General features: G+C 36.6%; 1 protein-coding gene across 1 annotated transcript in view; it reads right to left on the bottom strand.

Moving 5' to 3' along the window:
* LOC118274288 (alpha-tocopherol transfer protein-like) overlaps positions 1–12216 on the bottom strand; it is a 30121-nt gene extending 17905 nt beyond the window's left edge. The window contains exon 1 of the mRNA XM_035591750.2: positions 12056–12216. The gene's annotated coding sequence lies outside the window, so the exon portion shown is untranslated. The remainder of the gene's footprint in view (positions 1–12055) is intronic.
* Between the last annotated feature and the right edge of the window lie 3325 nt (positions 12217–15541).

Below are 15541 nucleotides of genomic sequence, written 5' to 3'. Positions count from 1 at the left end.
TGTACTGTCATCCGCATAACAATGAAAGCCGCTGATTTGCAACATATCATTGATATGGAGTAGGAACAATGTAGGTGATAGCACGCAGCAATGAGGGACACCTGCGTTTACAGACAGAGAGTCGGAGCATTCCCCGTCGACAACGACCTTAATGCTTCTGTCTGCAAGGAAGCAGTAGACCCATTCGCACAATTTCTCGGGAAGACCATAGGAAGAAAGCTTCGAAAGAAGCGCTTTATGCCAAACCCGGTCGAAGGCTTTCGCCACGTCCAAGCTAACTACCAACGCTTCCCCTTAGATTCGATCGCCTGTGCCCAACGGTGTGTCAGGTAAACCAGAAGATCCCCAGCCCATCGACCTTTACGAAAACCGTATTGCTGGTCACTGAGTAGCTGGTGATCCTCTAGGTACCGCAAGAGCGGGCAGTTAATAATGGATTCCATTATTTTCGAGAAGAGGGAAGTTATGGCTATCGCTCTGTAGTTGGACGGATTTGTTCTATCGCCTATTTAGGGTTCCATAGCTAAATGGCAAAAAACAGAACCCTTATAGATTCGTCATGTCTGTCTGTCTGTCTGTCTGTCCGTCCGCCCGTCCGTCCGTATGTCACAGCCATTTATTTCCGAAACTGTTGGGCCTACATAGTTGAAACTTTGTAGGTTGATGTATTTCAGTAACCGCTATTCGAATTTAGAATAAAAATTAATAAATTTAAAAATTAAAAGGGGGCACTCCATACATGGAACTGATTCAAAAAAAAAATTTCAACTAACATATCCATAATGGGTGTCTATGGATAGGTCTTTAAAAAAGACATTAAGGTTCTTAAAACCATTTTTCGTCAAAATTAACCGTTTGAAAGTTAGACGCTTCTAAAGTGGAAAAATGAGTGTCTCTTATTTTAAAGGAGAAAACAAAAATAAATATATGCTGTAGATTTCAATAGAAACTAACAACGAGAATTGGTTTAAACCAGATATCATAATTAGTTTTTAAGAAATAAAACATTTTCAAGAACCGCAAATATAACTTTGTCGTTCATACAAACACTATGTAAAACCAAGTTATTTTACAACTTTTATATTATGCTATATATACTTGCTGTTACGGAATCCTTCATGGGCGAGTCCGACTCGCACTTGGCCGGTTTTTGTTTAGGGATCGGATGGACCAAGGCCCATTTTCAAGTAAGCTCATTTTAATCGGTCCAAATTTGTACAGTCGACTCTATCTAAAGGTTCCCTCTCGGGGCAGGACCACTCGTTAAAGGTTCCATCCCGACTATCACTACTTTCTCCGATCTCTAGTTGCGAAAAAAATATAAAATATAATTTTTTTATTATTTATTGTTTAAAATTTGCCGCCCCCTAAAAAGTGCCGCCCGGGGCGGCCGCCCCTGCCGCCCCCACTACGCTACGCCACTGCATATGAGACGTCAGAATATCATCGCAATGTCTATTGATTTTGACGTTTTGTCAAATACGATCAGATACTATGCATGTGTGTGTAATGTTTTATTTATTGATTTAATGTACTTTATAAGCATTATTTTTGAAAAATATTAGCATTTTTCACTTCTCTTACCCATAAACTATAAGTGTACCAAATTTTATGCTCCTACGTCCGCGCAATTTACGTAAAAAGGTTCCGAAAGTTTTTGTATCACGTATTAATATATAGATTCCTTCCACGTGTAAAACTGTGTTTTGGAAATACGTCATTAGGTATGTACCTTACTAAGTTTTTTGTTTGCAGAAATTAAAATCGAATCAAACTGCCATGACATAAGGTATATTTTTTATCATAACCAGTTATTTTTGAGTTCCTGAAATTAAGTATATGATTGGTTTAATTAGTTAGAGTTATTATGTAATATAACGGGTTTTATATAACTTGTTTTTAGCAAAATACGTATAATTGTTCATCTTCCTACATCTATAAGTTATTGCTTCCTATTAAAAATATTATTTGCTGACTTGCTATTAGGTGGAGATGTATAGACAGTACGACTGGTTTATATGATACTCGTACTATTTACTCCCTTGTTGGTAGATTGGTTACAAGTGCGACTGCCGGATAAGGGGTCTCGGGTTCGGTGTCCGGGTCAGGATTACAGGGCCGTTTCGGTTTTTCGAAAATTTCTCAGTAGTAGCAAATAGGGTCTGGACTTGTGCCCAGTAGTACGACTAAGTATATGCAATAGGGTATTACATGGGTCTTATAACACAAATGGTGAAAAGTGGGTGCACATCGTACAGAGGCATTACGTGCCGTAATGTGCATCTTTGCCTACCCCTTCGGGGATAAAAGGCGACCACTAGGCCAACGAAGCAGTCAGGCTCATATGAAGTATACCTAAATACCTCTATAACCTCATTCCAACACGCAGTGGAAGACCAAGTTCACGAAAGATTAATAGTTGGCATTGTATCCTACGTGGGTAGCGTGAGACCTCGCGCGCGATACGAATACAAACATTTTATAATAATTTAAACGTTACTAGGCAATACGGGCATATTACCGATGTATTTGCCGTATCAAATGCTAAAGCAGCCTAGCTTCACTGACGGACAATTCAATTTGACGTTTCAAAAGCGCCTAATTTAGGATTAATTGAAATAAATGCTTTGACTTTGAAAGATATGAAGTTCTTTTATTTTTGTAAGTACCTTTTTTAGGGGGGAAAGTCATTAAATGCCTTCTCCCTCTAGGCGAGAGGAAGTGTCAGACTCTTACTGACTAAAAACCACCCCGTTCATACTCTTGCTCCGTGCCGTGGCTTAGGGACTCGCTGGTAATCCCCTGGTAGCAAGATGCGAGCCTTAAAAACTACTAACTGAGATTTAGACCATGAATAATAGAGGCAGTAGAGCAAGGTTATACACACACGTGTATAATCAAAAAAGGGACTGTTTGCCCCAAACATTTTTTTTATAACGTCACGCCTTTTATCCCCGAAAGGATAGGCAGAGATGCACATTATGGCACATAATGCCAATGTACACCCACATTTCACAATTTATGTTGTAAGTCCTATGTAATAGGTGGTGAGCCTATTGCCATATACCGGGCACATTTCCAGACTCCGTGCCTCCACTGAGAGATTTTCGAAAAAAAATCATAAAATGTTTAAAGAGTGAATCGAAAATTTGTCCTACATTGGTTGATACATGGTAAGTTATAAGAGCGCCAGAGGTAACTGTCCCAATATATCTTTCGATAGTACTAATTTAATTCGAAAGTATTGCTAACCGGTCGTTGTCACTATGTTACTCGCAAGGCTAAAACACTGTCTACATCCTACACCTATGCAACTGACATATACCGATGTATCACATATTTTAAAACTAGTTTCCGCAACGTGTGTCTGTGTAAACGCGAAGATCTCAAAAACTGCTGGTCCGATTTACATATAGTTTTAAAATGGAGAATCATAAGCAGGATTATTATATTAGGACTGAAACTGGGTGAAGCTTGATCTTTTAGGTGAAAGCTTTTGGGTGCATGAAACTGACTTTAAAAAAATACGCAAAACAATGAAATTGATTATTTAATTATTATGAAGATTCTTGTATGTAGGACACTGTCTTTAAAAAATACAAAACAGTAAAATATGTTTGGTTATTTTTGTAATGGTTTCATAAAATTATGATTAAAATTGCATTCCGTACTCAATTCTACTGAGAATATATGAAGTAGGAAACTAATTGTAATATGCACAGATTAGCGAGTACTGTCATAATTTAAATATAATTGAGTGATGGTCATGAGATCACCACAAATTAGAAACCTTTATGACATTCAACTTATTTACTAAGCACAGTAGGTCAAACTTACTTTAACACGTTAACCGCCACGTAGGTCATTAATGTCCGACACTTAGTGGAGGATTTCAACGATTTTCTTTCGACAGTTTATGCTTTTAAAAAATGAATAGTGTAACATAATAATAAGCAATAATAAAAATATGGAAATCAGATCGCCAAAAGTAGAAAATAAATGGATATATCGATAAAATAGAAAATAGTTATATTACCTGTCTACCTATAAAAACAATAAAAAATGCAGTCTTGATTAGCATAATATCTATGTATTTCACAACAACATGTAACTTTTGGCAATGATCTCATGACATTAGAAAAAACTAGTGTGGATGCAAAAATAAAATAGATACTTAATTAGTGACATAATAAATAAAGCCTGAAAAGAACATTTAAGATCAATTTTTAAGATTTTTATGTCTTAGTAACTGGTTTTATCTAGTCTAGAATATCTACCCAGTATATAATTCAAATGAATACCAGTAAGATCTCACGACACTTTTTTTTATGAAACACGCCGGTTAGACGAGCAGACGTATCACCTGATGGTAAGTAATCGCCGCCGCCCATGGACACTTGAAACACCAGAGGCGTTACAAGCGCTTTGCCGGCTTTTTGGGGGTTAGGAATTTAAGGGTTGTTGTTCGGGAATCGGGGATTGGTAAGATTGGGAAGGGAGGAATTGGGCCTCCGGTAACCTCACTCACACAACGAAACACAACGCAAGCGTTGTTTCACGTCGGTTTTCTGTGAGGCCGTGGTATCACTCCGGTCGAGACTGCCCATTCGTGCCGAAGCATGGCTCTCCCACACTTAAAACGACTTAAGACTTAATTAACTTACGAAAAGAGTAGGGGCTAGCAACGCAGATTAACAGTTTATAAGTGTCCACTGCTGACCAAAGGCCTCTTCTCACACGGAGAAGGTTTGAGCATTAATCCCCACGCTTGCTCAATGCGGGTTGGCGATTTCAAACTTATAATAAGTAATTATAAGCCCAGGTTTCCTCATGATGTTCCACCACCGTTTACCGCTGTCTAGACAATCTTAGAAAGTATATATGACTAGGAAAATGTCACATTGGTAGGTACTTGCCGTTGGTAGGTTTCGAAACCGCGTCCTCATATATCAGGAACGGGCGTCTTAAACCTCCGGGCCACCACGACGTAAAGGTTATTTTTATACAACGGTTAAATTATGCCGATGCGAATTTTCGCGCTGCAATTAAAATAATGCCTAATCTAACTTCTGAAACCAAGGTTAAATAACTGATTTCACATTGAAACAACGTTTACCAATACCAAGGCTGGTTAACTTAAAACGATGCATTCGGTTTATTAGTTACGTTAAGATTTAATGTATGGATTATTTTTATCAAGCTTTGTCCTTGAATAATATTATATACATAAATAACTATCTACTTCCGCGCGGTTTCATCCGTTAGTACTATGAAAATTAATTTGAAATGAATTTCGTGTAATCTCAAAATCTTTCAAATATTTCACTGATAGAATAAAATTGTAACCAATCATTATGAAACAATATTCAAAACTATTGCAAAAGAACAAATTGATGTTATTACGTCTGTTGCAAGTCGGTGTTTAAAATAATTGTACGAATATGTTACAGAGTTCAAAGGTGAACACATATGTGTATTGTATACCTAGACACTGTATTCACTAAAACTTACTTTGAAATATTTAGTTATTAAGTCCTCCCTAATTCTGGAGTTGCGGACTGCCTAGCGGGTTACCGGGGCTCCGCTCCAATAGTTCCGAATAGTACGAATAGTAGTAACCGTAGTAGAAATAGTAGTTCCGAATAGTACGAATAGTAGGAACTATTCGAGCGGAATTCGGCGGTTGAAACGGGGTGGTCTTTAGTCAGTAAGAGTTTGAAACCCCCTCTCGCCTCGCCCAAAGCGGAAAATGTCATTGAATAATGTTGCTGCCTTAAAAAAGTCCTACCTAATTTGTGCTTAGGTCTAAAATTTAGTTCATACATGTAACACCTAAACCTAGGCCAAAAAGTGATAATGGCATTTTCTGAGTAAAATGACAATTATTAGCCCGGTGGTGGTGTCAGGAAGTTCTCATGGCTCGGAAAGCACGTAAAGCCGTTGGTCTGCCGTCGCTTCGGATTCAGAGATTGGGGAAACAGAGAGAGCACCTGTTTTTAGGCAAGCACTTGTGCACTATAGGCTAGCGACCATGATCGAAATCGATCGGAAGATTTATAACGATGACTGCTCATATTATTATTATTTAATACATCGAGTCGTTTCTATTTTCGTCTTGACAAATATTATGGACCCTCGGTTACCCTTGACGGAGGTCAATAAGTCAATATTAGTCACTCATTAGGGATTTCCGTCGTTTTAATCACAACAAACTTGACGCTTCTCTAGTTAGAGTTCCGTAGTAAGACGACGATATTTTTTACTAACTAGCAGAAAATGTTCCGTTACCGGGGCTCCGGCTCGAAAAGCAGGAGTAGGAACGGGGTAGTTTTTATTAAAGAGTCTAATACCCCATCTCGCCTCGCCCAAGGCGAAGTAAACGGATGATTTTCCTCCCTCAAAAAAAAAAAAAAAAACATCTACTTTTAACTTTATATTAAGTGAGTTACTCACTAGTTTTACTAGGAATGGCTAAAAACCATTGCAATGTAAGGAAATAAGGAATACCGAATGTTATTTTTGATTTTATATATTTTTGACGTTTATAATATAATTATCTCAAAGTAAACAATGAAATTGGTCAATTAACATGTACAAGTTCTACTTATATCCATTTATCTAACGCATAAGAATACTTGTTAAATTTTCAAAGTTACTTAATAATGTAGTACCTGCGGAACTCCGGCAATTCGACCCACACTTTACCGTTTTTTTATTTGCATGGAAATCGTGTTAAACATTTATCAATATTGGCATAACAATGCGCGAAGTCAGATTTATTTATTTAAGTTCACTCTTGTCACTTATGGACAATATTTACAATCATTAACTAAGGAAACTAATTACCTACATTCAACACACACAACACTAGTTAAAAACGATGGAACTACTATCTACTCATTCGCTACATTCTTGGATAGGGGGGACAAAAGAGCTTATGGCTACAGATCGCCTGATGGTAAGTAATCAGCGCCTTCAATGGACATCAAGTTATTTATTCATTTATTTATTTATTACTATTAATAAGGCACGTCAACAGAATAAACACAAACATTAGGTAATAAAAATCAAGATAAAGGCACGGGGTCGTGTGTCATGCACCACATTACCAAAATTAATACAGTTAAAATATATAAAAACAATGCAATTAACGATATTTTGTACTTAAGCCTAATAAAGAACTTATAAATTCGTTACCCGCCTTTTAGGGAACCTTTCCCCAAAACGGGGCTGTAGTAACCTCACTCACACGACGAAACACAACAACAGTTTCACGTCATTTTTTTAGTGTACCTAGCGTCTCTATTTACATTACCAAAAAGTCACATAAACCTTACCTATACTATACTTTACCTTAAATGGGGTAACTCTACATGTATTGCCTTAGCTGTTTAATCAAGGCATTTATTCAAATCTGAGCCGCGACAAGCCTATATCCGTTAGAAGTAAATAATTTTAATCGGAAGCAAGTTTTAAAGGAAACTAACTAGTTTTAGGGTTATTGCAATATACGAGTATCAAGGTTGCATTGGGTCACTTTTAATTGACGGATCTGAAAGTCACTTGAGAAGCAAATTATAAGTAGTAGACGTGGACGTCTTATGACTGATAATATGATAAACTTTTTAATACAATGGTTAAAGGTTACTCATTTTATTAGGAACTAGTTTCTGTTAGTGGCTTCGCCCGCGTTCTCATGGTATAAAGAGTCATCGTCGAGTATCACCCAAGTCACCTCATATCCTGTCTGTATACCAAACTTCATCAAAATTCGTTCAGTAGTTTTAGCGTGGTTGACGGACAAACATCCAAATATCTAAACAAACTTTCACATTTATAATATTAGTGTAATAACATTTATGTCATAAGATTACTACGCCACTATTGTCTGATCTAAATGTAGCTTAGACGATGTGTACGACAATACTACGGGAGTACGATACTACACTACACCATAATTATCTTACGTTACGTTGCTACACAACATTTGCTACAATAACTTTGATGTGTAGAGACTGCAATGCTACGACATAATATTATTTACTACGTAGCAATTATGCTGTAATCCGTCTACGAATACACTACACTACGAATCGTTTGCTACGCTGCTGCGTCGCTTCATGTTACACTCATGAAGTAAATTATGTCATGATTAATTAGATTTAAAGGAACTATTATGGTAGATCAGTGTAAACAGTTGAAACTCAGTAGTGACACGGAGTCTGGAATTGTGTCCAATATATAGCAATAGGCTCACCCTCTATTACATGTGTACATTGCAGAGATGCAAATTACGGCACATAATGCAACTAGCATTATGTGCCGTAATTTGCATCTCTGCCTACCCCTTCGGGGATAAAAAGGTGTTTCCTTACAATACGATCAGTGTACATTTATTAAATTTGAAGGCTAGCAGCTAAATATTTAGGTTGATAATTATGGGATATTAAATAATGTATTAATTGAGGTTTATTGCATGCTGTATTAATTAATTTAATCACGGCTTAGTGGCGATAGAGTTGAATACTAATTAATGGATAGAAGGAGAGTGTATTAGGTGGTTTTATATAAAAATGATCACGATTTTCTTTAATAATTATTAAAGAAATCAAAATGAAAACGAGAAAATTATTAAGTTGCTTTCTTTGTTTTGATACCAACAAAAGATGAAAAAAATGGGAACAATGTAACAGGTTACCAGGGCTACGGTTCAAAGCAGGAGAAGGAACGGGGTGGTTTTTAGTCAGTAAGAGTCTGACACTCCCTCTCGTCTCACCCAAGGCGGGAAAAGTCATTGGATGATTTTCACCACTCAAAAAATACTTTTCTAATGGCGAATGTCTGATCGCTAATCATTTTTTATGCCTACCTATAAATCGACATATGCGTACTGCTATCAGATCGGGTCCGTTCAAACTGTTGTGGTTCTTTCCTCAAAAGAACGATAGAATGAACTTGCACGGTTCTCGTACATTTCTTTTTTCAAATATTGTCTAGACTTTAAAAGAGACAATGACCTCTGAGTTTATTTTGGCATTTCTTCTCAGAGTAGTCCGCCAGGAAATGGCGACTTCATCTAAATTCTTTTTTTATAATAATTTAGACGTGTAAATGTGCTCTTTTGTAGCTTATCTACAAAATTAATTTAATTTCATATCTAACATTGCGAGGTTAGCAAATCCATAGTCAATGACATTACTTTGATAATGGAAGTTTCGAGAAACCAAATAACATTATTTAACCTTGTATTTATAATTTATCTCGCTTAGCCTTATGCATCTTATTTACTTACGGAAATGCTAAAGTTGACCAAAAAATATAAATGTTATTTTATATAAATTCATGACGGAACGTAAATTATTTCAACTTATTTTTATTTTTTATTCGTACACTTTTAATGCCACATTCATATTTGAATACTTGTATGTTGAACCTCTTGATACAATCAAAACCAGAAATAAAAATAAGTAAGTATAATAAAATCTGATGCAAACGAAATAATAATAGACATAAATAGAAATACATTTTATATCTAGAACAAAAATAAAATATGTTTAATTTTTTATTTTTAGTGGATGATTTTGAAGTGATCTCACTTTTTTCTATAATACAATTTCTTGTTTGGTCTAAAATTGAGTATATGAAACAATTTTCGAAAAACCGAAAAAAGCTTAGCAATACTTTGCCCGACCCGGGAATCGAACCCGAGACTCCTTGTAATCAATCTCACTTGCGACCACTCGACCAACAAGGCAGTCAACGAATAAGTACTAGTAAGTCAAAATAGAAAGTACGTACAATGTAACGCATGTCGTAGGTATATTCTCTTTTTAAATTATAGCGAAGCACGCAAATGGCTTCTAAATATAATAATAACAAGAGTTGTATTGTTATTTTCTTTTTCAACCCAGTAATTTAATGTGTTCCAAAACTAATTTGAAAATAGGTACCCATAAAATTGAAAGATGCTTTTGTTACTGGCACTTAATGTTTGCTTCTGACATTTTGTCGAAGATTATATTTTAGAAAATAGAATATTATTTAAGCTGTTCTAAATTCAAATGCAAATTAGATTGAAGTAATTAAAACTAAGGTGACTGGGTGACATTTTTTAAACATTGCTTCACACTGAGATTTTCTAGTTTCTGGTCTTGTCGTGGATGCGTTTACAAATATACAATTTCACATGCACTTTTAGCAAATAGGTACCTTATTATAATTCTGAATAAGAATTTATTTTATCAAGAGTATTTGTAGATATACCATAAAATTGTTTTTAATTTATATTTTTTGTAATAATAAAGTACGTTCGTTTTGAATCATAATTAGGTATTCTACCTATTAATGCTTATTAATTAATTTTACTTATTAGAAACTTAGTAAAGTATTTAATAGATAAGATTGTGAACTCAGTAAGACAATAAGTACATGTCTAATCTTTTTTTTTAAGGGGATAATCATCCATTCACTTTTCCCGTCCTGGGCCAGGCGAAAGAGAGTGTCAGACTCTTACTGACTAAAAACATACCGTTCCTAGTCCTACTTTTCAAGGCGGAGCCCCTGTAAACCCGCTAGGCAGTCCGCAGCTCCGGATCAGGCATCATCCCTATTGGGCCCCACCCACCTGTAGTGATCTGATGGCTCTTTGAGACACACACAGACATGTCTAAACTACACTTATAAATAAACGAATAACATAAACTGATACACATAAAAAGCACTCTACATAATGCGAACGCATATAAAAAGCACTCTACTTACTAACAAAATTACTAAGTTCGTTTTAAGTTCTTATTGGCAGGGCCAAGATTGTGTTACTGTGTGTTAGTAGGCCATTTAGAGGCCGGTGAACAGTTAATGCATTCGAAATTGTAAACATTGAATCATCTCTTTTGATGCGCCTTAGGTATAGATGCTGGGTTAATTTACACCGATCTGTTAATTTTTTTAGAGATAGTTTTTAATGTTTAGCGAAAACTTAATGGGCTGTCACGTCTTTTATTTTCTAAAGGGTACAATAGAGGTGCATGAATTAACTGTAATAATGGTTTTGTGAACAGCATTCTTGCTTTCCCAATTTGTGATTGGGCAAAAACGTTATACAAATTCATATTTAGTGGTCTACACATAAGTTTGAAGACTATACCTACTATTTAGACCATTGGTAGCTATTTAGTTTTGTTTTTTATAAGTTATTATGATTCTAACGGCACAAGGCGATACGATTGTTCAATGGTTGATTAATTGAGCGGTTGATAAAAAAATACTGAGCTAAATTATAACTTTTTTATGGTTTAAGCCGGTAAACGAGCTGACGGATCACCTGATTATAAGCAATCGCCGCTGCCTATGGACACCCAAAACACCAGCGGCGTTACAAGTGCGTTGCCGGCCTTTTGGGGTTAGGAATTTAAGGATAAAAATCGCAACTTAACGCAAGCTGTTTCACGTCGGTTTTCGGTGGGGCTGTATCACTCTCTTCGAGCCGGCCCATTCGTATCGAAGCATGGCTCTCCCACACTTTAAAGAGTTCACTTGTAAGACCAATTCATTTTTTTTTTTATTAAATTTTTATCTTCAAAAATTGTCTCTGTCAAATATCTAGATCGATCCAAAGATTTTGGTTTAACATCGGTTATCACTTTCCTTCGTTAATTCTTACGGATTTTAGTCAAGACGATGGATTGCTACATTGGTAAGCTATATTAATAATTTTATCTATGGATAGATAATGAAAGTACCGTATCTTTCGTGGCTTTATCAAATAATCTTACATTGCTACGCAGATGTAAATTAAAAAAGAAATAAAATTCTTATATGTAGATACTAGATTAAAAAGTAGTTCAAAAACAAACACAAAATTATTCTTTTAATATTCGTAAAAAAAATATTTTCTTTCTAGTATTTGTTCCAAAAATTATTATAATATTATAATTTGATACAAATTGCGATTACGATACATAAAATGTTTTTCGATAATTAAATAACAAAACACAAAAATTATAAATTGATTCTTTTTTTTAATCTTAATATAAAGAAATATAAAAATACTCACATTAATTTAAAAATAGAGAACTGAGATCACCAATAAAAAAACAAAATATTTTACGTTAAATGATTTAAAAATCGAACGTTCCGACGCAAGCGCGAAAAGTACTAGACAACGCGTTTATGCGTCGGACAGTCGCGACCAACTGAGGCGTACATTTCATATTTCGAACACCGGACACATCGCTCGCTGATTGTACTGACTATCGAAAATTGATTTCAAACTTTATTACTTTTCAATTAAGATTGAAAATCCACTGAAGATTATTGCAAGATTAGGATAGCTTTATATGCGTCCGTACAATACCATGTTGCATGTTCCGTACAAGATTTTGTAATAAATAAATATCTAATGTATTGTGTATAAATAATATTATTATTTATATGAAAATACATCCTCATAATATTTAGTTTTCCATTTAAACCATGCATCCGTCCTGTTAGGTAGTTGAGAAATACATACTTACAGTATGCTAACTGTTTGTACTTAGTAAGTGTTACCTACCTATGTATTGTTATGAAATAATCGTTTACATACTATTGACAACAACCTCTTTCTAATTTTCCGTCCCATCCGAGATCGAGAATGCACTTATGTGCACATAGGCACGTAATAAACGAATACTGGACTATGCAGTGGTCCGGTGACCGGCTGCTGTGCAACGTGTCGCGGGTTCGATTTCCGCGTCGGCCATTATGTGATAATACCATTTTCTGTGTAAAATAAGTAAAATAACCATTATTAGCCCGGAGTCAGAAAATTTGGCGGTGTTTCACCTCACCCCCGTGCCTCGGAAAGCACTTAAATCTGTTGGTCCTGCGCCTAACTTCTCTCCGATCGTATCGTGTCGAGTTTAGAGAGTAAGGGAACAGAGAGTGCACCAGTGTTTGTGCACACACATTTTAGTCAAAGACTTCACGAGAGGCAACTGACTGGTGTGATCGAAATAGATAGAGATTTTTTAAAAAGGGATATTTTAAAATACTGTCACGTGCTCTTGATTATGAACCTCCATCTAAGCCTTCTCAAATTTGTTTCTGATTGGGCGGGAGGAAACGCCCTGGTGTCATCACTGCGTGTACCACCCGGAGGACACGGTAGAGCATACGGTGGCGGTGTGCCCTCTATGGGCTGAGCACCGCCGTGTCTTCAGGCATGTGGTCGGCGACGGCGACCTCTCGCATCCAGCACTGATTCTGACCATGGCTCCTTGCGCCCCAGCCGTCGCGAGAGACACTCCGGGCGTCGGGGATCGCGGGACGATCTCCAGCCACGAGTAGGGTTAGCTCGCCGCCCGAGCAGATCCAACACCTCAAAGAGCCATCAGCAGCAGACCACACAGATGGGCCCGCAGCTCCGGATCCGGAGTTGCGGACTACCTAGCGGGTTTACCGGGGCTCCGGCTCGAGAAGCAGCAGTAGGAATGGGTGGTTTTTAGTCAGTAAGAGTCTGACACTCATCACTGATCAATGGATGATTTTCCCACTTAAAAAAAAGCCTTCCTAAATCACGTGTTTATAAATAGGTACGGAAAGCTTTGCAAACTTTTTTGTTAAAAGATGCGTGGGTAAGTGTTTGGTACACACTTGTAAGCACGTGTTTGTGGTTGGTATTTCCCCATAGGCATCAATTTCCGATCAAGATATCAAGTGTTTTTGTATAAAAAAGTAATGGTCATAAATGCAAACATTTCTTTTATAAAAACTGGTAGGTACATTAGACGTAAGTTTTTGTTGTAAACGAAAAATGAACTGTTAAACTTGACTTGATTGATAGGTACATGTATACAATATCCCCTGGGACTGTGGGACATGGTCCTGGAAGATATTCGAGACAGTTTTTTTTAAGAAAGGAATATCATCCTGTTACTTCTCCCCCGCTAAGGGCGAGGCGAGAGGGAGTGTCAGACTCTTACTTACTAAAAACCACCCCGGTCCTACTCCTGCTTTTCGAACCGGAGCCCCGGTAATCCACTAGGTAGTCAGTCATTCCAAACTTTTATCAACGGACATAGATGGAGCAAAATATATCAAACAAAGTAAGAATCTCCCCCATTTTATAGAGCTAGTCATTGAGTAAAGTACCTAATATATGGAGCTAGTTAAAGATTAGACCGTATTCCAATATCGAGACACACACATTCAAATCTTTCGATACGAAAACTAACAATCTCCAACGAAATCAGAAACAAAAAATCCAGTACAGTGTCAATAAGTGGGTAACAATAATGCAAGAGTGGTATATAGCAACATAGAGCGTAGGTACATTTGCAACCGGTTCATAAAAAACCAGATTCTGTGCGAATGCTCGCAGACAATCGCGAAGAACTATGTGGGCCAAGTCCTCATGTTGTCAATGTGATACCTTTTTGCTTGTTAAGTAAGATGATTAATTAAAGATTGCAGTTCCAACTCTCTTAAGTCATTGAAACTCTTCTTTCTAAGTACATACTAAATTTTTGTTTATTTAGTTTTTGTCGTCATCAGCTGATGATGATGAAGATGTGTGTAATGGGATAAAGAGTATTGCAATTTTAAGAGTTTTCTATTATCCCCACTCATCAACAACCTACATGCGGCCACTGCTGACCAAAGGTAGTATTTGCCGTTGGAAGGTTTCGAACCCGCACCCTCATGCATTATAAACGGAAGTTTTAAACCTTTTGGCTACTACGACATTTTCCTCATGCTTTGACTCAATTTTATGGGTCACAGTTACCAAAAATTGTAAGGGTAGAATGAAGACACGTTTGTTGCAATTAGGGAAGTAGGTAGGAACCTATTTGCACCCAACCTATCTATTAAGGACAAGCAAAAAACATTTCCTTTGTTTTTTTTTTACGTTATTAATAATTTCAATAAAATTTAGGCATGGATTCTTAAACCTGTTTCAAATCACGTGCCGCAGCGTTTTTTGGCCATACTTGTTAATTATGGTGTATTGACGTCAATGAAGAAAATCAAGTTAAAATGCTTTGTAATTCACAATTAATCACCATGGCAGAGCAATAATTCTCATAGCAACCGGTATTGGAATAGATATACTCTTCATCATTAACATTATCATCACCGAAATATATTCTACTAAAAAAAGTAGAAGAATTCAAACCCTCCTTGGACTTAGCGATCTTGGGACTTCACAAGAGCTTCACAAGTGGCTTGAGAATCACAAATTAGTAGTTTACTAAAAGTTTAGAAGATACTGCTGCTTGCATCTTGGTCCCGCTGGCCGTTGCCTTTTTTGAACTAAGGAATATCGTTCAATAACTTCTCCCACCTGGTGGGGTATACCGAGAGGGATTGTCATCAGAATCTTACTGTCTAAAAACCACTCTGTTCCTACTTTTCGTGCCGGATTTCCGGTAACCCACTAAGTACATAGTTCACAGTTTCGGGTGCCTCGAACTTTTAGACTTAGTTATCGGTAGGTTTGTACAGTATTCTAAATCTCAGACATTTTTTTATTGTGAAGCACCCGTGTATTTGACACGGG

Source organism: Spodoptera frugiperda, chromosome 3 (genome assembly GCF_023101765.2).
Source record: "Spodoptera frugiperda isolate SF20-4 chromosome 3, AGI-APGP_CSIRO_Sfru_2.0, whole genome shotgun sequence".
Classification (NCBI taxonomy): Eukaryota; Metazoa; Arthropoda; class Insecta; order Lepidoptera; family Noctuidae; genus Spodoptera; species Spodoptera frugiperda.
This window is presented reverse-complemented; position numbering and strand designations above follow the sequence as displayed.